The sequence below is a fragment of the Chrysemys picta genome, chromosome 4 (assembly GCF_011386835.1).
Source record: "Chrysemys picta bellii isolate R12L10 chromosome 4, ASM1138683v2, whole genome shotgun sequence".
Taxonomy (NCBI): Eukaryota; Metazoa; Chordata; order Testudines; family Emydidae; genus Chrysemys; species Chrysemys picta.
Window position 1 is genome coordinate 135,008,798 of NC_088794.1, and position 23,851 is coordinate 135,032,648.

At 48.7% G+C, this 23,851-nt stretch overlaps 2 long non-coding RNA genes across 3 annotated transcripts in view; one reads left to right on the plus strand and one right to left on the minus strand.

The window, feature by feature from the left end:
* The window catches only part of LOC135983207 (uncharacterized), a 38,922-nt gene extending 36,820 nt beyond the window's left edge, over nt 1-2,102 (minus strand). The window contains exon 1 of the long non-coding RNA XR_010600771.1: nt 1,962-2,102. This is a non-coding gene — a long non-coding RNA (uncharacterized LOC135983207). The remainder of the gene's footprint in view (nt 1-1,961) is intronic.
* Nucleotides 2,103-2,667: 565 nt separating this feature from the next.
* LOC135983206 (uncharacterized) lies at nt 2,668-23,851 on the plus strand. 2 transcript variants are annotated; one of them, XR_010600769.1, is made up of 3 exons: nt 2,668-3,109; nt 20,043-20,132; nt 21,126-23,851. It is a non-coding gene; the product is annotated as an uncharacterized LOC135983206 (long non-coding RNA). The 2 variants fall into 2 exon arrangements; XR_010600770.1 differs by lacking the exon at nt 21,126-23,851 and adding an exon at nt 20,610-20,791.

Genomic DNA, 23,851 nt, shown 5'->3' on the forward strand with positions numbered 1-23,851 from the left:
TTCCATTGATATTGTTGAGCAATTCATGCTGATTTTATTTTAGCCCACATCTTAATAGTTTTGAATACTATAGATCACAATTTTCAGTTCAATTGGTCTGAACATGCAGAGCTTTAAAACTGCTATGCTCTAAACTGTATATTAACTACAATTTTATAAACCTGCATGTCAGAGAACTGTGTGCCACTACTACTAGACAGTGGCACAAGGCAATTCAGTGTGAATCACAGAAATGTAGGACTGGAAGGGACATCAACAGGTCATCTAGTCAAACCCCTGCACTGAGGCAGGACTGAGTAATAACACCACTAGACTATCCTTGACAGGTGTTTGTCTAACCTCTTAAAAAACTCCAATGACGGCTATTCCATAACCTCTCTAGGTAATTTGTCCAGTGATTAACTACCTTTACGGTTAGGAAGTTTTTCCTAATGTCTAACCTAAATCTCTCTTGCTACAATTTAAGCCCATTGCTTCTTTTTCCTGCATGTCCTGAGTGGGACGGGGGTGAGTCCAGGCAGTGGGATTGGGGGGAGGGAGGTCGAGGAAGTCGGTGGGTGTGAGGGGATGGACCAGGGGAAGCAGGGTGGAGGAACTGACGGGGACAGGACTGGGACTGGGGGAGTCGGGGGGGGCTGAGGGGGATGGGACAGGACTGGGATGTGGGGAGTAGGGTAGGGGCTGAAGGGAGCATGAATGGGACAGGGTAGAGAGCTGTGTAGAGTGGGGTGGGGCGGGGCAGGGGAGACAATGGGGCTGGGCTGGAGAGGGTCGGGGGGTTGGGGAGAGGGACAGGGTCTGGAGGTGATAAGACAGAGGGGAGCAGGACTGGAATGGGGGGAAGTTGAGGGGGTGGGACAGCAGGGGGAGTGATGGGGTGGGATGACGAGAGAGGCTGAAGAAGAGATTTGGGGTAGGGCAGGGACTGAGGGCAGTGGGTTCGGGGTGGGAGGTACAGGGGGAACTGCGGGGGAGGCTGAGGGAACAGGGTCAGGGTGGGGGCTGAGGGCAGTGGGGCAGGTCTACACTGGCACCTCTCAGCATTGCTGTGCCGGGCGGCAGACCTGCGCCAGCGCTATCCTGGCAATGGAAGAGTGCTCAGTGGAAATGCAGACTTCATGACACAGACCCTCCTCGTCACTTCAAACCTGATGCTGCTCTGGTCAGTCGCTAGGCTCTTGTCACTTTCAAACTCATGCAGGGTATCTGGCTCTTTTTCAGTTCTCAGGTTAAGAAAAGCCTCTGCATTTTGTGAGGGCTTCAGCATTCACATTCCTACTTCACAAACTGTCTGCCTGACACATTGCTCCCAGGGCATTCATCTTTATTCATTATCGGCAAGTCCATCAGATTAACGAGCAACACGGGGAGGCAACACAATGGTGTCAAGGATTTTTAATTTTTCAAACCACTTTGGCCTCAACAGGGATAACAGCAAATCTGGACAGAGCAGATGGGTGTCAGGATGGGTTTGGGTATTTATTTATTTTTTTAAGTGAAAATGTTTGGGTCTGAGCAAAGGCTGCAAACTTCCCTTTGGAAACCTCTGCTGATCTTTTGCCCCAGGGGCTAACAACAGCCTTGAATCCGGGACAGATTTCCACATCCATGCAGGGTGAGATGATCGGGGGTGGGGAGGGGAGGGACTGTGGGGGAGGCTGTTGGAACAGGAGCAGGGACTGAGGGCAGTGGATTGAGGTTGGGGGCCACAGGGGACACTGCGGGGCAGGCTGAGGGAACAGGCTAAGGGTGGGGGCTGAGGGCAGTGAGTCGGGTGAGATGATCGGGAGGAGGGGAGGGACTGTGGGGGAGGCAGAGGGAACAGGGTCGGGGGGCTTAGGGCAGTGGATTGAGGTTGGGGGCCACAGGGGGGACTGCGGGGGAGGCTGAGGGCAGTGGGTCTGAGGGGAGCCCCCCCAGAGGGACCTGCCAGGGGGCCGGGTGAGCCCAGCAGTGCTTACCTGGAGCGGCTCCCAGGAAGCATCCATCAGGCAGGTCCCTCCTAGTCCCTCTGGCCCCTTCCTAGGGTCAGGTCGGGTCGAGGGGAGGGGGGCAGGGATGGGGGGGGGCTATCTACCGGCGACCGCTGCCTGCTGCCGGAGTCTACAGGCCCCGCCCTGCTGCAGCACACAGGGGAGCGAGACCTCCTCGCTGCCTCTCTGTGTGCCGGGGCAGGGGCAGGGCTGCGTTCTGCAGGCTCCTGCCAGCCAGGCAGGGGTCCCCGTGGGCTGGCGCCACCACGCCAGGAGCTCACTGCGTGCTGCCCCAGGGCCCAGGGAGGGAAGGTGAGTGGCGCCAGCGGCGCCAGCTTGCCGCCGTCCCCCTCATAGAGGGTGACCAGGCGTCCCGACCTTACATTGGTCGGGACAAGGGACAAGTCCCCTAAAATCGGGACTGTCCCAATAATATCGGGACGTCTGGTCACCCTAGGTGTATGGGTCAAGACCCTTAGCAGGGAGCCCAGCTGCAGGCCCTAATGAGGGCAGTGTGACATTGTGCAGTCTATGTGGTTTTATAAAAATATGGTAATGAATGAATATAATGTAACTGGAATATGCTTCATGCAAAGGATCTCTTGTAAGGTATCATTACAAAGCTTATAATCTACAGAGTGTGGTAATCCTATTTGTATAACTGTACCACTCTCCTAGCTGGGACTAGAAATATGAAATATAACTGTGAGGGCCTATTGTAATTATGCAAAGTGTGGGCCATTAATGGTGGTTTGGAATCTTAATGGCTCCCATCAACCATGACAATTGACTGGGGCTCTGTTTGCAAGCAAGCCTTCCTGTGAGTCAGGCTGGAAGGAATGAAGGCTTGGGGTCGTATAGTGACATGTGATCATATCACATGAACTGCAATCCATCTTTAATCTGATGCTTTTCCAGGAAGGGGGGGGTGGAAACCCAGAGAGAGACAAAGGATTCCCGCTTTATGCAAAAGATATATAAAGGGGTGGAAGAGAACAAAGAGGGAGAGGAGCCATCGTGAGGAATCCTCTAGCTACAACCTGAGCTGGAACAAGAGCTGTACCAGGGGAAAGAATTGTGCCCAGGCCTGGAAGGGGTCCAGTCTGAGGAAAAAATTTACTGAAGCATCTCTGAGGGTGAGATTATCTGTATTCAGTTTGATTAGACATAAATTTGTGCATTTTATTTTATTTGCTTAGTGACTTACTTTGTTCTGTCTGTTACTACTTGGAACCACTTAAATCCTACTTTCTGTATTTAATAAAATCACTTTTTATTTATTAATTAACTCAGAGTATGTATTAATACCTGGGGGAGCAAACAACTGTGCATATCTCTCTATCAGTGTTATAGAGGGTGAACAATTTATGAGTTTAGCCTGCATAAGCTTTATACAGGGTAAAACGGATTTATTTGGGTTTAGACCCCACTGAGAGTCTAACCCAACTAACTTCTGTGAGCTGTTTTCAGGTAAACCTGCAGCTGTGGAGCAAGTAATTCAAACCCTGGGTCTGTGTTGGAGCAGACGGGAGTGTCTGGCTCAGCAAGACAGGGTGCTGGAGTCCTGAGCTGGCCGGGAAAATAAGAGCAGAGGTAGTCTTGGCACATCAGGTGGCAGCTCCCCCCACCTCTGGCCTGGGGAGCCGTGCAGCAGCTCCCCACCCCAGCTCACCTCTGCTCCGCCCCTTCCCCGAGCCCTGCGGCAGCTCCCCCCTCCAACCTGAGGCACCCCCGCCCGCGGCAGCTCCCCCAGCCCGAGGAGCCGGGCGGCAGCTCCCCACCCCAGCTCACCTCTGCTCCGCCTCCTCCCCAAGCATGCCGTCGCTGCTCCACTTCTCCCACCTCCCAGGCTTGCAGCGCCAATCAGCTGTTTGGCGCCGCAAGCCTGGGAGGGAGAGAAGCAGAGCGGGACGGCGTGCTCGGGGAGGAGGTAGAGCAGAGGTAAGCTGGGGCGGGGAGCAGTTCCCCTGTGTGCCACCTCCCCTTACTTGCTGCAGGCAGCCCTCCCTGTGCCCCCCTGCCCTAGTTCACCTCCATTCCACCGCCGCCCCGGAGCACACTTTTGTCCGCCCCCCAACCACTTGGCGCCCTAGGCAGCTGCCTAGTTTGCCTAGTGGTTGCACCGGCCCTGCTTTTGCATAAGGCGGGAACCCTTTGTCCCTCTGGGTTTCCACCCCCCCCCCCCCCACTGGAAAAGCACCAGGTTAAAGATGGATTCCAGTTCAGGTGACATGATCACATGTCACTACAAGACTTCATTACCCACTTGCCAGCACACAAGTATACAGGAAGACTCACAGGTAAAACACAGCCATCTGCGGACAATGGTCCTGGTTAATGGGAGTCATCAAGATTCCAAACCACCATTAATGGCCCACACTTTGCATAATTACAATAGGCCCTCAGAGTTATATTTTAAATTTCTAGTTTCAGATACAAGAGTGGTACATTTATACCAATAGGATGATCACACTCAGTAGATTATAAGCCTTGTAATGATACCTTACAAGAGATCTTTTGCATGAAGCATATTCCAGTTACATTATATTCACTTATGTTTTTATAAAACCATATAGACTGTACCGTCACAATGGTGCTAAGTTGTGTTGTGGGAAACTCCATCTACTACAGGGTGGGAAGGATGGAGATTCCAAGATGACTGTTGAATGTAGGGCTACTTGAATCTGCCCCTGAATCTTAGCTACCTCTGAACAGGAGGGATCCTTCCACAATCCTGGAAGGATCTACAGGACTACAGCCCTGTGAAGCGTCAAGGAGCAAGACAAGGATGTGAAGTCTTGAGTAGTGGGTCATGGCGCACAGCCCATTTACACTCAGACTGTGCGCAGGGAGCTAGCGATGGCCCATGGCACTCACATGGCAAAGCCACGGCAGCACAGAACTATTGACATATCGGAGGAGAAGGTGGGCGTTTTACTGTGTGTTCCCTCCATCCCTGTTCTTCCTGAAAAATCCATGACAATCTGCCAGCAGTGTTCAGAATGCAAATGCAAGGCAGATGCCAGCAGCAACATTGGACCAGATCCTCCGCTGGTATAAATCAGTGGAGTGCTATTGACTTAAACAGATTTATACCAGTGGAGGATCTGACCCGTTACATCCAGATTATGGGTATAGAGTTTACACAAAAGGAACTTATTGTCGCTTTGCCTCTAACCTTTCTATCCCCCTCAGTGATATGCCCCAGGCCTCTGCTTTGCTCCAGGGTCCACTACTCCAAGACCGGGTCTCTGGCGTCAGCGCATCTTTCTCACTATGGCTCCTTCAGCAGGGCCAATGCCCTTGGCCTTTCCCTCTTGGGAGCTGTGCAAGTAGCAGATGTCTGCAGTGACACAGGACAGCCTTTGCAAAACAGGACAGTGTTGATTAGACACCAGGTGGCTAAGTACTTTGGGTTCAAAAGGCAAAGCCAAGCCTAAATGCAGAGCTCTTGCCCCTGGTCTGGAAGGCAGCCTGCATGCACACTTGAAGCTAACCTCCCCCTCTGAGTCTCATCACTGAGCCTGTCAGCTTTTCATTGACACCCTGGGCAGCCTCACCCAACTTACTCGACCCCCACGGGTGGCCAGATAGCAAGTGTGAAAATTGGGACACTTTTGGGGCGGGGGAGGGTGCAGTATAGTTGCTTATATAAGACAAAGCCCCTAATATCAGGATGGTCATGATAAAAATCGGGATGTCTGGTCCCCTTAGACCTTCCCACCCCCCCACCCCAAATCTGAAAACTCAGGCTTTAGGGATTCAACACTGAAAATAACTTTCTTGGGGTTCAGCTTAAAAGTTACAAGCTAAACAAAAGCATCTTGGGTTAGCACAGAGGAACCCACAAACCAAAATAACCAAAAAGGTTCCTAATCGCATCTGTCTTAACTTTTCCTGTGCTACTTACATATCTGGGGTTCCAAATGAGGAGTTTCTAGGTATGATGCTGATGATTTCCCATACCTGGCTTAAAGCTTACAGCTTGTTGCTGCCTTCCCCTCTCTCCAGGCCAAGAGACAAAGACAAAACCTCCCACACCCAGCAGTTTTTTCCAATTTGAAAGGGTACAGCCTCCCTATTGGTTCCCCTGGTCAGGTGCCAACTCAGGTTAAGCTTCTCTAAACCCTTTACAGTTAAGGCAATTAGGGTACAACCAGGGGTAGCTCCAGGCACCAGCGCAGCAAGCGCGTGCCTGGGCCGGGAAGCCATTGGGGGCGGCCTGCCAGTTGCTGTGAGGGTGGCAGGCAGGCGGCTTTTGGTGGCGCACCTGCGGGAGGTCCGCTGGTCCCGCGGCTTCGGGGACGCCGATGGCGCAGCAGCGGCGGACCTCCTGCAGGCGCGCCGCCGAATCCGCGTGACCAGCGGACCGCCCACAGGCGCGCCGCCAAAAGCTGCCTGACTGCCGTGCTTGGAGTGGCAAAAACCATAGAGCCGCCCCTGGGTACAACTGTCAAGGAGGATTCTATCGCTACTGACTGGCTGGGTGTCCATAAAAGGGAACTACCTTCCCCCATCCCCATTTATCACACCAAGTCTTGTGATTTTATCACAAATCTTGCAAGATTTTGTTTTTCTTAAAGCTCCAGCTTCTGAGGCCTGGGTTCACACGGGAATCTCAGCTTTCATTTTCTAGCCTTGCTGGCTGCAGAGGAGAGCTTGGAGTTCAAAACATGACCCGAATGCACCCTAGAGCCTCAAAAACCAAAAGGCAAATGAAAAGCACCCCCTTGTTTATTTACTAATTTCAGTCTCATGATTTTCTGGACGAGACATGATTTTTCAATACCTAGAGGTGCAATCCTGTTTCTAGGCTTTGTGATTATGTGCTTAGAACTATACAAGGCGCCACTATAGACAGTTGCTGCTCTGGGCCTTTTCACCTGTTAAGCTTCCAGGAAAAATCCAAGCCAGCCTGGTACCAACAGAAGCAGGTGGAAATTGAGGAAAGCTCTCACCCATGTAATATCAGGGTGGCGAGGGCATTTGACAGCTGTGGGTGAGTGTTGATCAGCTTTGCAAAGAAGCAAATCTTGAGGCAGGATTTGAATGAGGAGATGACAAGGCCAGGGGCTCTTGAGTGAAGAGCTATTTATGCATTTGAATGTTAGTGAATCGGCCTGGTTTTATTGGGAAAACACTTCATTTGCAAGGACAGTGAAAGCAAGGACTAATGATGTGTGTATTAGGCTGGGTCTACACTACCCGCCTGAATCAGCGGGTAGAAATCGACCTCTCGGGGATCGATTTATCGCGTCCCGTCAGGACGCGACAATCGATCCCCGAATCGACGCTCTTACTCCACCAGCGGAGGTGGGAGTAAGCGCCGTCGACGGGAAGCCGCAGAGGTCAATTTTGCCGCCGTCCTCACAGCGGGGTAAGTCGGCTGCGATACGTGGAATTCAGCTACGCTATTCACGTAGCTGAATTTGCGTATCTTAAATCGACCCCCCCCGTAGTGTAGATGTAGCCTTAGTAAGTATCTCACTCTTGGGTAGTAAGTAGCAGAGCACCATTAAACTGGTGACTTGCTGTGTTTGCTGGCTGAAAAATGCATTGTCTACCACTAACCCACAAGGGCAGACTGGGCGACACTTGTATTAGTTTTCGGAAGAGGGGCAAACTGCCTGCATTACTGCTGGATGCACTCCAATCCTTTTCTTAAGGATTAGAAACTTGGTCTGCAGATTCAGAACCAGCTCCTGCCTGCTGAGTGTTTTGCGAGCTGCCTCTGAAAGTCTATGCGCTCTGGTGGATTGGGTTGGTTTCTAAGCCAGTCCATACCTATGCTATGATGCCTTGATTTGAGGGCTGATAACATAGTCAGTAAGGGCCACATCCTGCTTGCTTTACTCCAACTGGCTTCAATGTGAGCACGTGCAGATTTAAGGCAGGCAGGGGTGATCTCAGAGTTACGTTATTACTCTCAGTAAGCCAGAGCTTTAGGATTCTGCTCTTTTCCCAAGTTTGTGTTGTATCCGATCTAGTGTAAGTTTATATGAAGTTGATCAAATATATTGAAAAAAAATTAAAAAGAAGGGATAAAATTCTGGCCAAGCTTTACCATCCCACCTGTGATTATTTTTTGCCCGTTCTATAGAGATGATTTGAGAAAGTACAAACTGATCCCTAAGAGGCTCTTAACTGCCAATAGATACATGGTTTGATTACAGAAAAGGACAAACTAAACTCCTGGCATTAGAGGAAGTGTTAGAGATAAAGTTTAGCAATCTGGTCAAATCAAGCCCCTCCCGCTTTCCATTCATGTTCCACAGCAAGACTAAATATCTGTAAAATATAGAGAAAGATCTAGTTTGGGGGCACTGACGTTTCAAGTAAGGAGCTTGATTCTCAACCAAGTGTTAATTATTCCCCAAGGACATGACTGGAATAACCTGCATTTATTCAAGACAGATGAAATGGTCTTGTTACAATGGTGCACAAAATCAGGGAAATGCTGTGAAAATGATGGTCTGCAGACCCTTTGAGAGAAATTTGGGGGCCCCGTACATCATGGGTCCCACACCCTCCCATTTCACTTTATTTACTCAGATGTTAGATGATTTGGGGGACCCCTGAGCTCACCTTTTCTCCCCCCTTCATCAGCACTGATGGCCGGTTTCTGTATTCTAGATTGTAGTTTGTCTTTACTAACATTCCATACTAAGTTACTTAGAATAATAGCAGTGGCCAGCAATTCTTTGTATTTCATCAGGCAGTGCCTTTCATTGAAGCATCCCAAATCACTAACAACATTAAGCTTCTCAACTCCATTGTGAGGTAGATAAATAATCTATTACACCCATTTTACAGATGGGAATGTATGAGGAGAGAAATCTAGTGATTTTTACAATACCACACAGCAAGCAGGTAGAGTTGGGAATAAACTATCTAATAAATGCATATTATGGAGGTGCATACACAGCTGAGTTTTAAATTTATACACAGACATAGTCTATGCTGGGATTTAGGGGATATATAGTCCAGACATGCTGCTGACATCATGACCACACCAGATTGTAGGGTAAGCACTTTAATGTCATCAGAACCCCATGGTGTTAATATATTTTTTATTTGATAGGTCAGATGATTGATTTTCTATACTGTTTTTTTAACCTGACTTTTTTCTTCTTTCAGTTTATTTTTAAAAACAAACAAACACCACACACCACTCTCTAGCCTGCATTAGCTGAAAAGCAAAATCTTGAAGTCACATATGTTGGTCACAATCCTGTATTCAGTTTCATGGAGTCAATAAAATGTAAACACACAATTCTTCTATGTCCATCTTTTTGCCAGTTCTGTAATGATTTACAGAATAGAAACAATGACACCAACCAATAGTTAACACTTGTATTGGTCACCCTTTAACTTTGCCTCAGACAAGTAAGATTACCTCAGCTTTTGCTATATTCCCTATACTTCCTTATAGTTAGCAGGGGAAATACCTCAAATCTAGTAAATACTGAGTTTCTTATTTGTCTAAAACAAAGTTAGCAGGTTTTGAAAGGGTGCCCACCGGCAGGGCTAAGTATTATTACACCATACAAGGTTATAGGACTATGGGGAAAAAGGCCACTTACTGTGCTTTCCATCTGCCAGCTACTATTAAATATTAACCAACCCTCAGCACACCTGTGTGAGTCAAGTAATCTCTTATTAACAGATGAGGAAATAAGTAAATTAAGTGGCTTGCTTGGGGGATGTAGAGGAAGCCAATGAGTGAACCAAAATTATCATTTGCAAGTTCCTGCTCCCGCCCAATCCCAGTTAATATTTGAAACAAGTACACCAGGGCTTGACACAGAAGTGTTTCTGGCACCATTACTAGACCCTGATTGTACAACTGGATCTGTGCAGGTGGGCTGCCATTGAGTGCATTAGAGGTCCATTGTCTCAGGCTGAAGGGGAACAATTAGATCATATAGGGGGCTGATGGGCATATCACAAGTCATTAAATGTCGCCCAAATATCCCTATGGCAAACCAGATGACCTCAGTTAAACTAAAGTATTTTAAATTGATATAAAATTATTCTACTTAATTGCCAGGGGGCAAATTTGTCACGTACACATGGGAGAAAGAAGGACAAAATGCAGGGTCAGCTATAGGTGTCAGGAAGTTCCTTCAAGAGGAAATGTAGCCAAACTCCAAACCTGGAGACAATGGACCTTTCTGTGCCTGCATCATGTAGATAGCTAACCACTTAGTTTGCAAAATAAGCAAGGAGAAGGGGGCAAATAGAAGGGGTCATAAGAGGGGCAGATACATGTAGTTTGCTAATTATGTATGGTAATGATGGCAAATTTTGGCCAATCAGAGAGCGATAGACTATCATAAGCAACTGCATATAATGCTTTGGCGTAAGTGTTTTCTTTGTTCTTGCTGACTTATGAGCTCAAACCCAATTGAAATAAACGGATCGCCCCTCCCGGGGCTCCTTGATTGATTAGCTGTGTCCATCTCTCCTTATTCCTCAGCTGAAACTGACAGAAATTTCTATGACATAATCTTCACCCTAAGCTGTGGTGTGCCACAGGCAGCAAACAGCTGAGACTGAGGTGCCACCAATGTGGAGGCCCTGCAATGGCAGGGAATTGATTAGGTGAGATGCATCCAGATCCTCACAGATGATCTGTGCCACTTGTTGTGGAGTGTGAGGTAGTGTGTCAGTGCAACAGAACCCCCATTAGCCAGGGAGTTCCTCTTGCTTGGGGTTTTCCCCTTGTGCTAGGCAGGGGCAGCTGGTCCTGGTGCTCTGAAAACCCCTTCACTTTTTAAAAAGCAACAGAGGGTCCTGTGGCACCTTTAAGACTAACAGATGTATTGGAGCCTAAGCTTTCATGGGTGAATGCCCACTTCGTCAGACGCATGAAATGGAAATTTGCAGAGGCAGGTATAAATATCTCCATACTGATTCTTGCCTGCATATTTATACCTGCCTCTGGAAATTTCCATTACATGCGTCTGACGAAGTGGGCATTCACCCACGAAAGCTTAGGCTCCAATACATCTGTTAGTCTTAAAGGTGCCACAGGACCCTCTGTTGCTTTTTACAGATCCAGATTAACACGGCTACCCCTCTGATACTTCACTTTTTAAGTCTCTCAGGGGGCTGGAGCTGAAACTGAAAGGGGAACCCAGGCCAACCTACTCCACTGGGCTCCAGATCAGGGCCCTTAAGCTAGACAGGCAGATTTGGGCCTCATCAGCTCCCGCTGTGTCCTCATCTCCTTCCTACCTCCCCTGGTTGTTGTAGGCTTTTCTAGCTTGTAGGTCCAGTTGTCCCTTCTCATGGTGTTGTCTCTGCATGGCTTCTCAGCAGCTGGCTGGCCAGAAGTTTCCTTCTCTGGCCAGTTTGCTCCTCTGGCAGACACCATGCCCCTCTGTATCCCAGCTCTTTTATTCTCCCAGCTCCTGTGAGGCTGCCACTCAGCACTGGCCAGCAGTACCTGCTTTAACTCCTTGGTTGCTGGGCCAGCACCAAGTATATACACCCCATGACACAGAGGAAGGTGGGGGGGGGAAACAAAACAAAGGTCCCTACCAGTGTGATCTGGAGGAAAATTCCCAGCCCCAAGTTTGGTGATCAGTTTGACCCTGCACATGTGAACAAGACATACCAGCCAAGCATCTAGAACAGAGGATTTTCTGTATGACCACAGAGCATCTGTGTGCCCCAGCTGGTATCCTATTTCTAGCTGTAACCAATCTCTCATGCTCCAGAGGAAGATGGGGGGGAAAAAAAAAACAGATTTCAACAGTGCATCGGGGGAGGGGGAATTTCTTCCTGGCTCCTGCACATGACTGGTTTAAATACTGAAGCATGAGATTAGATTATAATCTTTATGATACAGAGCTACAAGTGTTAGGAATCTGTTGAGGGGAATGTAGGCAATCATGCTCTCCCCAAGGCTCATGAAAGAAAGAAATGAACACAGGAACTAATAGATTCAGAGATTGCAAGGCCAGATGTACCATCTAGTCCAACTCCCCTCATATACAGGTTACAGAACTTCTCTTAAATTTCCAGCTACGGGATCTTGTTCAGTGGTGGATAAACGCATGGGCCCATGGGGCCCGTGCCCAGAGGCCCCAACCAATTTGGGGGCTCCCACGGAATGCCAGAACCTATATAGAAGTGCAGGGGCTGCCAACACCGGAACTGTGGCCCCACCCCCTGCTCCTCCTCTTCCGCTCCCCCTGGGGACCTGCCGCCCTGCTCCTCCTCTTCCCCCTGAGGCCATGCCTGAAGCCAGAGCAGTGGTAGGGTGGTAGGGTAGTGGTAGGGTGACCATATTCCCCCAACCCCTGAACCAGAGCTGGCCCAAGCCACTTGCCCAAGTGTGACCAGGAGTCCCAGGGGAGCCACGCAGTAGTTACTCAATTAGGGTGAACTCCAAAGAATGGGGTAGACAATCCCCAAAGTTGGTGGATAGCCCAATGCTTAGATTTACCAAATCAGCACAAAACAGCTTCTATAATACCTTACTGGTTACCCAGAAGCCAACAACACTGTTCCCTTAAAGCAGTGGTCTCCAACCTTTTTATGCCCAAGAACACTTTTTGCATTTAAGAGCAACCCAGGATCTACCCTGACCCTTCTCTGAGGCTCCTCCCCTTTCCCAAAGCCCTGCCCCACTCACTCCATCCCCCCCCATCTCCATCACTCATTCTCCCCCACCCTCACTCACTTTCACTGGGCTAGGGTAGGGAGTTTGGGTGCAGGAGGGGGCATGGGGTGCTGGCTCTGGGAGGGGAGTCAGGACTGGAGTTTGGGGTACAGAAGGGGATTCGGGGTACAGGAGGGGGTTTGGGGTGCTAACTCCGGGAGGGGGCTCAGGGCTGTGGGTTGGGCTGCGGCCTCCCGCCAGGCAGCACTTACCAATGGTGGCTCCTGGTTGTTGGGGCAGCATGGCTGCCGCTAAGGCAGGCTCCCTGCCTACCCCGGGCCCACACCGCTCCCTGAAGGGGCCAATGCACCCCTGTGGTCCCTGTGGGGGGGGGGCGGGCTGCACATGGCTCCGCACACTGCCCCTCTCTGCAAGCATTGCCCCCGCAGCTCCCATTGGCCAGAGCTCCCCATTCCCGGCCAATGGGAGATGCAGGGGTGGTGCTTGCAGGCAGGAGCAGTGTGCAGAGGGAGACCCCTACCCGCCCACCCCTGGGGCCACGCTGGCCGCTTCCAGGTGTGGCGTGGGGCCAGCGCAGGCAGGGAGCCTGTCTTAGCAACAGCCCCGTTGAGCCACCGGAGATCATGATGGACTGGGAGATCCTCTAGGATTGACCAGTCGATCACGATGGACCAGTTGGTGACCACTGCCTTAAAGCATCCCAGCCTTAGGCTCCACCCAGACACCCAAGTCAAATATGATGAGAATTATTGAAAATATTATTCATCATATAAGAAAGTTCTACCAATCCCAAAGGACCGGACACATTACCCCCCAGGTTAATGAATATTCCAGATTTTACCCAAATACATGCTTACAGCCAATTCTTATTAACTAAACTAAAATTTATTAAAAAAGAAGAGAGAGTTAAAAGATTGGTTAAAAGATCAATATGCATACAGACTTGAGATCAGATTCATAGTAGAGATGGTGAGCTTTGTAGTTGCAGAATTAGTCCATAGTTTATAATCCAATGTCCATATTCAGGGTGATCCAGATAGGACTGAAGATCTCAGTGTTATGACTTAAGCTTCCCCTGCATGAAGCATCAAGCAATTCTGAAATAAAAAGGATCAGGACTAAAGGGTTTTTATACAGTTCCAGGTCTTCTTTTGACAGCTCAGAGTCCTTAAACAAACAATAGGTAATCAAGGAGACTTTGAAATAGACCTATTTCCTAAGTAGCACCGGTAGTTAGCTACAGGGATTAACACAAGGCAGTTGCCTGTTTTCCACCATTCGTAGGTGACTTGCTACACATTTCAAAGAAAGAATACAGTGATACCACTATGTTTACAGTTCATTTAAATGTTAAGATGTCCTTTTGATATCTCTGCTATACTTAATAGCTATAGTAACAGACAGGAACTGTCTGTTTACATGGCTAACATCTAACAAGATACAAGTAAACACATACAATTAGTATCACTTCCAATTCTCTAACACTACAGGTTTGCATTTCAAAGTTCTAGTCTATCTATCATGGAATGGCCCTAATGACCATTCACATACTTTTCTAACATGTCTCTAAAGGTTGATTCTGGGTCATTTAGCCTGTGAGCCACTTAACCCTTTCTATTGACACCTTACTTAACACACTTTGTATAAAATTAGTTGTAATTATATAACAGTGGTAGCAACAATGATTTGCATGATCATATTCTAATCAGATAATGTCACACTAAGCTCCTCTCCTCGCCCATGCGGGCCTCATCTGAACCCCACCACTCAACCCCCTGAGTCCCACCGCTCACCTCCTCCCCGAGCCCTTTTTTGGCAAAACTGGGCATTTTTCCTGTTTGCTCTTGCCAATTGATGATCAGTTGGCAAGAGCAAACGGGACAAATGCCCAGTTTTGCCAAAAACGTTAAAAAAGGGACTGTTTTGCCAAAACAGGATGTATGGTCACCCTAGGCTGTGATAAGAGCCATCCAGGGATCCCTGGCAACTGCAAGGCACCACAGACCCTCCGCCTGCCGTGGGCGGAGGCCTAGGGTGCCCAAGAGCAGCCCCCAGCCCATGTCCCTGTCCCGTAGCGCACACCACCCAGGGTAGATCGAGGGTCCAGGGATCCCCCAGCAGCCCAGGTTCCCTGGGCACCTCTTACCACAACTCAGCTTCCAGCCTGGAGAAACCAAACACTCTAATTAACATGTCTACCCTTAAAGGAGAACTTGAACAACAATTTAAAGGTTCTTACCTCAGAGTCTAGGTTTGGATTATTCAAAACTTAAATTTCAAAACAAAAGTCTCTGCATAAACCCAACCCGCAGGGAGCTGGGCCAGAGATCACCAGCTGTGCTGCTCCTGGTCGCTATGCCCCATCACCTCAGCTTCCTGCTTTAAATAGAGCAGCTCTTGATTGGAGCAGGAAGGCTCCTTGATAATATGAAGGTGGTTCTCACTGCAGCACCCGGCTCGCCTGTAAAAGGTAGTACACTCTGTAATATCAGGAGATTCAAATTGTTCTAACAGTAACCTGTCTTCATTATGGACTATCCCACCAATCATTGTGTCAGCTGCAAACTTGAACAGCAGCGATTTTAAATCATCTTCCATCTGCATGGATCGAATTGCAGGATGAGTGAATCAGATGAGATTGTTGACTACACGAATCCGATGGCCATATGAAAATGAGTTAGTGAATCTGATGCGACAACAATATGTTGAACCTGCTGCTGCTAACACCTACCTATCCTTTATACAGCACTTGGAATCTTCAGGGCACCATACAAACACAACTAACCAACCCTCCCATCACCCATGAGGAAGATCAACAGAACTGACCCCATTCCATAAAGGATGAAACTCAGACATGGTGGTTAAGTGACTTGTCTAAGGCCACACAGTGCATCAGTGACAGGAAAGGGATTTAAATTTGGGATTTTAGCGCTCAGTCTCAGGCTTAGCTCAAATAGTGCATTCAGTTTGCTCTTGTTCTATTGTAACCCATGTAATCGGATTTAAAAAACTGATATCTCGAGCAACTGAACATGGCATTCTGCATGGCTCATTGGGTGCATTAAGGGGATCTCACATCTTGGAATCTATTTGCCTTTCAATATGAGGAGGCTGTGCTATAAGCATAACATTATGCCATTTGTTGGGCATTCAGTGGATAATGTGTAATTATGGGATTATACTTCAGGGGTTCATTGGGGATTTGGATGGCCAAAAATGTCAGTGGATAAGTGCCTTTGCCACAAAGAATGTGGAACTTTCACACATGAATATCCCAGCAATCCGCTCTTTTTAGAACACATTGATTGCTCTGCAAGAATGCAATACACAGGCTTTCCTTATGAGACTCCCTATAACTGAATGGGTCCTCAGAATTTTATACCACCAGAGAGAGACCATGAATGAATTACCTGTTGGCATCTCAAGACTATCTCCAGATTGTGTATGTTCTCACTGAATACCTGGTTAGTAGTAGCAACTCACATGTTCCGACATAAAGTCACTCCAGAGGACCGACACATGTAATGTATTAACAGAGTTGTATGAAAAGGAATGAATATTTCAGAAAGAATGTGCTGGATTTATAGTCAATCTAGAGTTACTCCACTCCACGACCTCCCGAAGGAGCCATTATTTGGAAAGTTCTCACTTTGTGACTCATTTAACCCAGCAGGAAGATGTTGAGAAACACCAAGCTGAGGAGGGTGATTTTTCTTTGACCTTTGATGACTGTGAGGGGAGCAGAATGGTTGTGCACTGTGGGGTGAGGTGCAGAGATCACTGTAGGGGAAAGGGGAGGCATTCAGAGATGCTATTTGTTCTGCTTAATCCATGCTCCTTCTATCGCTGATGTAGCCAATGGCCCAACCCTTCACTTGACTCTGCCCCCACTGAGAAACCCCACGCGGAGCGATGTCTTTCTGAACACTAGTTCCAGAAACCTAGGATTTCAATAGCTCCCTTGGATCTCGTGCCTGGAACCACTTGAATTTTCAGCTTTTGCGGCATTGTGCATGAAGCTCTTTTCCATGAAGTGCATGGTTTCAAGTGCCATTATTCCTTTGGTTACTTTCAGATGAATTCACTCTTCTGTTCTGCACAGCAAGATCCGTGGAGCCAACTTCAGCCCTGTAATAAGCAGGCACAATTCCATTGACTTTAGAGTAATTGCACTGCTTACACACAGGCTGGTTGGGCCCAAAGAGCCTCAATCACTTTAAAGCTTGTCAAATTGCAAATTGCTCTTTAAACACAACTGGATTCTCAACTATTAGTCTGTACCTATGCTCTACTGAGACAGCCCCCCAGGCCCTCAGCTGCAGCACTGTTTGATGGTGCCAGAGGCGATGTGTAGCTGTTGATAGAGTGGGGTCACAATGTAAAGGTTCTAGGTGGGCATGTGACTGCCCCATGCATCACCTCTGGATCTACTAGGTTTTCAAACAGTGGGATGCGTCCCCCTACCGGGGTGCAGAGGAATGTTTGGGGAGGACAGTGAGCGGTGACGCCAGGCAGCTCGGGGAGGGAGTGCCACCTCCATCCCCTGATTCACCTCAGCAGGGCACTCAGCCTGTCTGGGATGTGTGTGAGGAGGAGGGTGAGGGGGAGGTGCAACCAAAAATTGTAACTCAAAGGGAGGGGGGTCAACTCAAAAAGTTTGAAAACCACCCTTTTGGTTGCACCCCCCACCCCCAATCCAGACAGGCTGGGTGGCCTGCTGAGGTGAGTCAGGGGGTGGAGGTGGTGCTCCCTTCCTGAACCCTGCCAGGCAGGGCTGGCCTGAGCTGCCTGGCATTGCTGCTTCCCCCCACCCAAAAGTTCCTCCGTGCCCCCATAGGGAGGTGCGCCCTACAGTTTGAAAACCTCTTATAAAGCTGTTGCTAAATGGTAGGCAGAAATCTGGGGTTGGGGGGGACACATGAGGAGAGATGAGCTACCAGCGAGGAGAGTCTGAGTCAGAGACTGCTACCTAGACCCCTGTGAAATTTGAATCTGCGACCCCTGCAGTCCAAGACCACTGCTCTAACCCCCTGAGCAACAGAGCTGGGCCCTAGGTCTGTAACTGAGGAAGCCTCACTACTACACTGAGACCAGGTAAATAATGGCTGTTTACTCATGTCTAGAGCAATCTCACTGAAGTTATGCAATACACCAAAGTCACCCCCGCATGTGGCCTCTGGGTGATGCAGATAACAGCTCGTACAGATCAGATGTGATAGATGTAGGAATCACACTTCTGCTATTGACTGGATCATTACAGCGCACAGCATGTGATGTTTTGAATCGATGGTGCAGAGCTCTGCCCCACAGAACACAGAGCTGAGCTGGCAGTTCATCTGTTGCCTGCCTCCCCCTTCAGAGCAGAAATGGAGCATTTCCACCGCACTTGGGCCCAGCCATGCATTCAGCCTGAGCAGGGCCGGCTCCAGGGTTTTTGCCGCACCCCCCCACTCGCAAAACAAAAAACAAACAAACAAACAAAAAAGCCGCTATCGCGATCTGCGGCACTTCGGCAGGAGGTCCTTCGCTCCGAGCGGGAGTGAGGGACCCACTACCAGCCAAATTGCCGCGGAAGAGCCGGAGGTGCCGCCCCTCTCTGGTATGGCCGCCCCAAGCACCTGCTTGGTAAGCTGGTGCCTGGAGCCGGCCCTGAGCCTGAGCAGTATTTTCTGTGTCCTCTGACAGTCTCTCTTGTGAACCATTTCCTATTTAAACAAGCCCACGGTTGCACATTTCTTTTACTGGATTACCATTAAGAAGCCCCTTTTGCTTGTGGGAGTACTGGATAGGTTAATTTGAGCAGGTGCATGTTTTTGCTTGATTAAGCACCTAGGACAAAGACAACACCGAGCCTAATGGAACAGCTGCCTGCTGGCTATGAGCAAAACCAGCTGTAGTAAGTTACAGCTTCATAGAGTTATTCTCAGGCAGCTACAAATGACAACTACTATTTTTTGCCCTTCCTGTTTAAGAAATTATCACAGCGCTCGGTAGGTAAGTTTATATTCACTGTTGCCGCTTGTAAATTCCTCCCTTAGCCTCCTAGCCCCAGCTCAGCTAATTTATTCACTGCAAATTTGTGAATGGGCATCGCAGGAGCCAAAAATAGCCTGGGAGTTTCCCAACAGCTTCCCAGCACCAGGACTTTTTGCTAAAGGAAATAGAGTAATTGTTTTGAGAGACATTCGTGCTATAAGCCTTATAAACAAAGCCTATTCCAGCAAGCCCTTTCTTACGCAAGTAGCTACGAATGCACGCGAGTCCAGTGGTCACCTTTACAACTGCTCACATTTTGCCTTTGATGACTAGTTAATGCTACAATAATGGCACCGTATTGCCCGTGCTTACGATAGGGAATGCTACCAATACTGTGGTAATGCTATTGCAGGCAGAGATGATTTAAGAACGGCCTCTGTACTCCTTTGGAGTTACTGGAACAATTTGCATGGGTGCTGGCATGGGTCCATGTATGTGAATCACCTCACCCGTCACTGCAATTTGACTCCCTCTGGGATGGAACGTAGCAACACTGCACAAGAGGGCAGGGCGGGAAAAGAAGAACATTTTAACAAACTGACTGATCAGTGAGAGTTTTAGGGAGGCAGAATGAAGTGACTGTTATCTGGTCAGGACATTACAGCTACTGCTTTCTCTGAAATGGTCCATGGGAATTTTATTGTGCACAGAAGATCAGGGGGGCCTTAGGGTTTAAGTCTCATCCACAATCATCAATGGTAAAAGCCCCACTGACTTCAACTATTGAATCCATAGCCCCAGTGGGATTTTCCCTTCCATACACTACTAACCAACCCTGGTTAGGGTTTTCCCTGGAAGACTTCCATGCATTACTAACCAAGCCCACTTGTCTTAGAATATGTGATGAGATCACAGCTGGAGGAGAGTGCCTGTGTAAATGCCAAATGTGAAGTCTGGAGAAAATAAAGATGCAATGCTTACAAATATAACAACCTTTTGCTTTCTCTCCCATGGTTGCAGTTTTGAAACCTTCAGAGAAAAATATATCTGTTTGTACAGTGCTTAACACAACGGGGTCCTGGACAATGAGTGGGGTTCCTCCAATACCAATAATAAATACAATTCATTCAATTTTTAGAACCTAGAAATCTCAACAACCTAATTTAACTGATACAAACAAACTGGATGTATTTCCTCTAGAAGTGTATTCACATAATGGACATCACAGCATTGTGCTGACGCTTGCACATCCACCTGCCATTACTGCCGCCCTCTCCCACTGCACATTGAGACAATTGTACTTCTTAAAGCCAGCGATCCATTTCAGAAGATTTCTGGATTGAAGGGGGCAGTGTGAGGGGTACTGTCCCCTTACACATTCAATGAAGAGAAGTTACTAATCTTGCAGCAGAACTCTTGCTAAGCTCTCAGAGAAGGTTTCTGATTTTGTCTCCAATCAGATATGCCACAACAGTGGTGAAATGCAACATGGAAAGCACCCCCAGCCAAGGCAGGAGGATTCAAGTGAAAAGATACTGTGATCACTCATGGTAGGTCTAAATATTACATTGTAGGCATCACTGTATCCACATACTTAAGTCTCACAGTTGCTTCATTTCCATAAGGTAGGCAGGATATAGGACTGAAAGTAACCTCCTGGGTCATCAAGTCCAGTCCCCTCCTATTACAGGCAACCCTGTCATATAATCCCAGGATCATTCAAGTTAGCTGTTGACAAAGCCCTGGCCCAGTTTTTCTCTTGGGGATTCCACATACCACATAAGATATTACAGAGCACACCAAGAATTCACAGTACATTTAACAGTGTTCAAACTAGTGACACTGATTCAGCCTCATTAGTAGTTATTCCCTGGCCTACTGCCTTCTTGTTGTTTGTAATGTCTCTTTCATTATGAGTGGAGTGTTTGCAATTATTTGTATCGAAACATGTATTGTAAGCATCCAGCTCCAAAGAATTGTCTTTTGCTGCTTACTATAGTCACAATAACATAGAGTAATCATCCTAGAGTGCCTCCTCATGGCAAGACCCAGCATTGCAGCCCCTCTGTCTGACCCTCCTCGTACGGACTTTGGTGGTCGGTCCAGTGACTTAGCCCTCCGGCCACATCTCTCTATAGGTAAGTCTACACTGGTGTGCATGCCCCTATTGTGGATTGTGTCCATGCAGTCGCAAGCTAGGCAAACCCACCCCAAGAGTCCACATTTGCTGTACTGGTCATGCATAGAACTCTGTGTACTGCATCCACACTGCTACTCCAGATATGCAATTCTGGGGCTATGGTTTCAGGGGGCATATCCCAGAGTTCTTTGTGTCAGATGGAACCTCCCTAGGAACTGGTTTCTGGCGTGTTGTTGGTAGCACATTCCTGTTCTTTCTGGACTCCTGTGCAGAAGAGAGTCTTTCCCCACCTTCATGTTGGCCAGTGACTCTTCCAGATCAGGTCTCTCCTCACTTCTGTCCATTCAAAACTGGGTCACAGCCATGAATCCATTGAATGAGCTGATCCTGATCTTTCTTGCAGGTACAATGTTTGTGGAGTGAAGTATGAGCACGGCGAGATGCTGGATTGTATTTCAGGAGCATTTTCTGAGATGTCGAAGGCAGCTGGACCTGGGGGATGAGGACTATTCATTCATGGCAGACTGGACAGACATGAGGAATGCTGCTATTGCCATGGAATAGCCTTGGGTTTACCATCACTGCTGGTGCAGGAGAACTAGTGCAATCTGGTGGGCTCACATTGTTCTTCAGACTTAGGATGATCAGCAGTGGCTCCAGAACCTCTGTATGAGGAAATAGAGCTTCGTGGATCTACATGAGGAGCTTGCACCAAGCCTCGGCTGCCAGAAAACTCAACTGAGGAATTCATTAGTGGTACAGAAGCAGGTTGCTATTTCCCTCTGGGGGTTGGCTACCCCGGACAGCTACAGGCCCTCAGCTGACAGGGACCATGGCACTTGAACCCTGCTCTAGAGGGCTCTTTAGAGCTAGTAAGTTCCAACCTGCCACCCAATGACCTGCTAACAGTTGTCAGAATAGTGCTGAACTCTGACAGAGGACCCCAGTCGTGGGAGCTGACTGGCAGAACACTGGGGGTCCGGATTGGTTCAGCTTCTATTTAAATCAAGCACAAGAACAGGAAATTGTCCTGTTCTCCCTGCTTAGGACAGCTTCCCCTGCAAAAGCTGGTCTTACTGCCGATCTCCTGGTAACCTGACCCTGCCTGACACATAACTCTCCGATTTCCCCCTGGCCTGCTGCAACTCAGACCTCCTGTTATCTAACAGGGGGAGGGATAGCTCAGTAGTTTGAGCATTGGCCTGCTAAATCCAGGGTTGTGAGTTCAATTCTTGAGGGGGCGATTTAGGGAACTGGGGTAAAAATCTGTCTGGGGATTGGTCCTGCTTGAGCAGGGGGTTGGACTAGATGACCTCCTGAGATCCCTTCCAACCCTGATATTCTATGGGTATGTCTACACTACGAGAGTAGTTCGATTGTACTTAAATCAAATATGTGGAATCGATATTACGAAGTCGAACGTGTGTATCCACACTAAGGACAGTAATTCGACTTTGTGAATCCACACTAACGGGGCAAGTGTTGACACTGGAAGCAGTGCACTGTGGGCAGCTATCCCACAGTTCCCGCAGTCCCCGCTGCCCATTGGAATTCTGGCTAGAGCCCTCAATGCCTGCTGGGGAAAAAAAGTGTGTCGAGGGTGGTTTTGGGTAACTTTCATAATCCAACCATCACTACCGCCCTCCCTCCCTGAAAGCGCCGGTGGGCAATCAGTTCGCGCACTTTTCTGGTGAGTGACAGCATTGTGAGCATGGAGCCCGCTGCGACCATTGCTGCAGTTATGGCCATTGTCAACACCTCGCACCTTATCATCCACCTTTTCCAGAGGCAGAAGCTGAGAAATCGGGCAAGGAGGCTTCGGCAGCGCGGTGAGGACATGAAGTCTGAGAGTGGCACAGACCTCTCACAAAGCACGGGACCCCGCGCCGTGAACATCATGGTGGCAATGGGTCATGTTGATGCTGTGGAACAGCGATTCTGGGCCCGGGAAACAAGCACGGACTTGTGGGACCGCATAGTGCTGCAGGTCTGGGATGAATCACAGTGGCCATGAAACTTTCGTATGCGGAAGGGAACTTTCCTGGAACTTTGTGAGTTGCTGTCCCCTGCCCTGAAGCGCAAGGACCCCCGGATGCGAGCAGCCCTGACTGTCCAGAAGCGAGTGGCCATAGCCCTCTGGAAGCTTGCAATGCCAGACAGCTACCGGTAAGTCACGAATCACTTTGGCGTCGGCAAATCTACCGTGGGGGTTGCTGTGATGCAAGTAGCCAACGCAATCGTTGAGCTACTGCTGTCAAAGGTAGTGACCCTGGGAAATGTGCAGGTGATCATAGATGGCTTCACTGCGATGGGATTCCCAAACTGCGGTGGGGCTATAGATGGAACTCACATCCCTATCCTGGGACTGGACCACCAGGCCAGCCAGTACATTAACTGAAAGGGCTACTTTTCAATGGTGCTGCAAGCACTGGTGGACCATAGGGGACGTTTTACAAACATCAACGTAGGATGGCCGGGCAAGATTCATGACGCTCGTGTTTTCAGGAACTCTGGTCTGTTTAGACGGCTGCAGGAAGGTATTTACTTCCTGGACCAGAAAATAACTCTTGGGGATGTGGAGATGCCTATAGTGATCCTCGGGGACCCAGCCTACCCGCTAATGCCCTGACTCATGAAGCCCTATACAGGCGCCCTGGACACTGAAAAAGAACTCTTCAACTACCGTCTGAGCAAGTGCAGAATGGTGGTGGAGTGTGCTTTTGGATGTCTCAAGGGGAGATGGAGAAGCTTACTGACTCGCTCTGATCTCAGTGAAACCAATATCCCCATTATTATTGCAGCTTGCTGTGTGCTCCATAATCTCTGAGAAAGCAAGGGGGAGACCTTTATGGCGGGGTGGGAGGTTGAAGTGAATAGCCTGGCTGCTGATTACACCCAGCCAGACAGCCGTGCGATTAGAAGAGCCCAGCGGGACGCTCTGTGCATCCGGGAGGCTTTGAAAGCTAGGTTCCTCAGTGAGCAGGGTAACCTGTGACTATTAAGTTTGTTTAAAGAGAAGCTGAACCTGCCCCCGTTTCTTTACCCACTTACTGTTGACTATCCTCTCCAGCTACATACCCCGTTCACCCTGTCCCCCACCTTCCAACACATGTTTAAAAAGAAAATAAA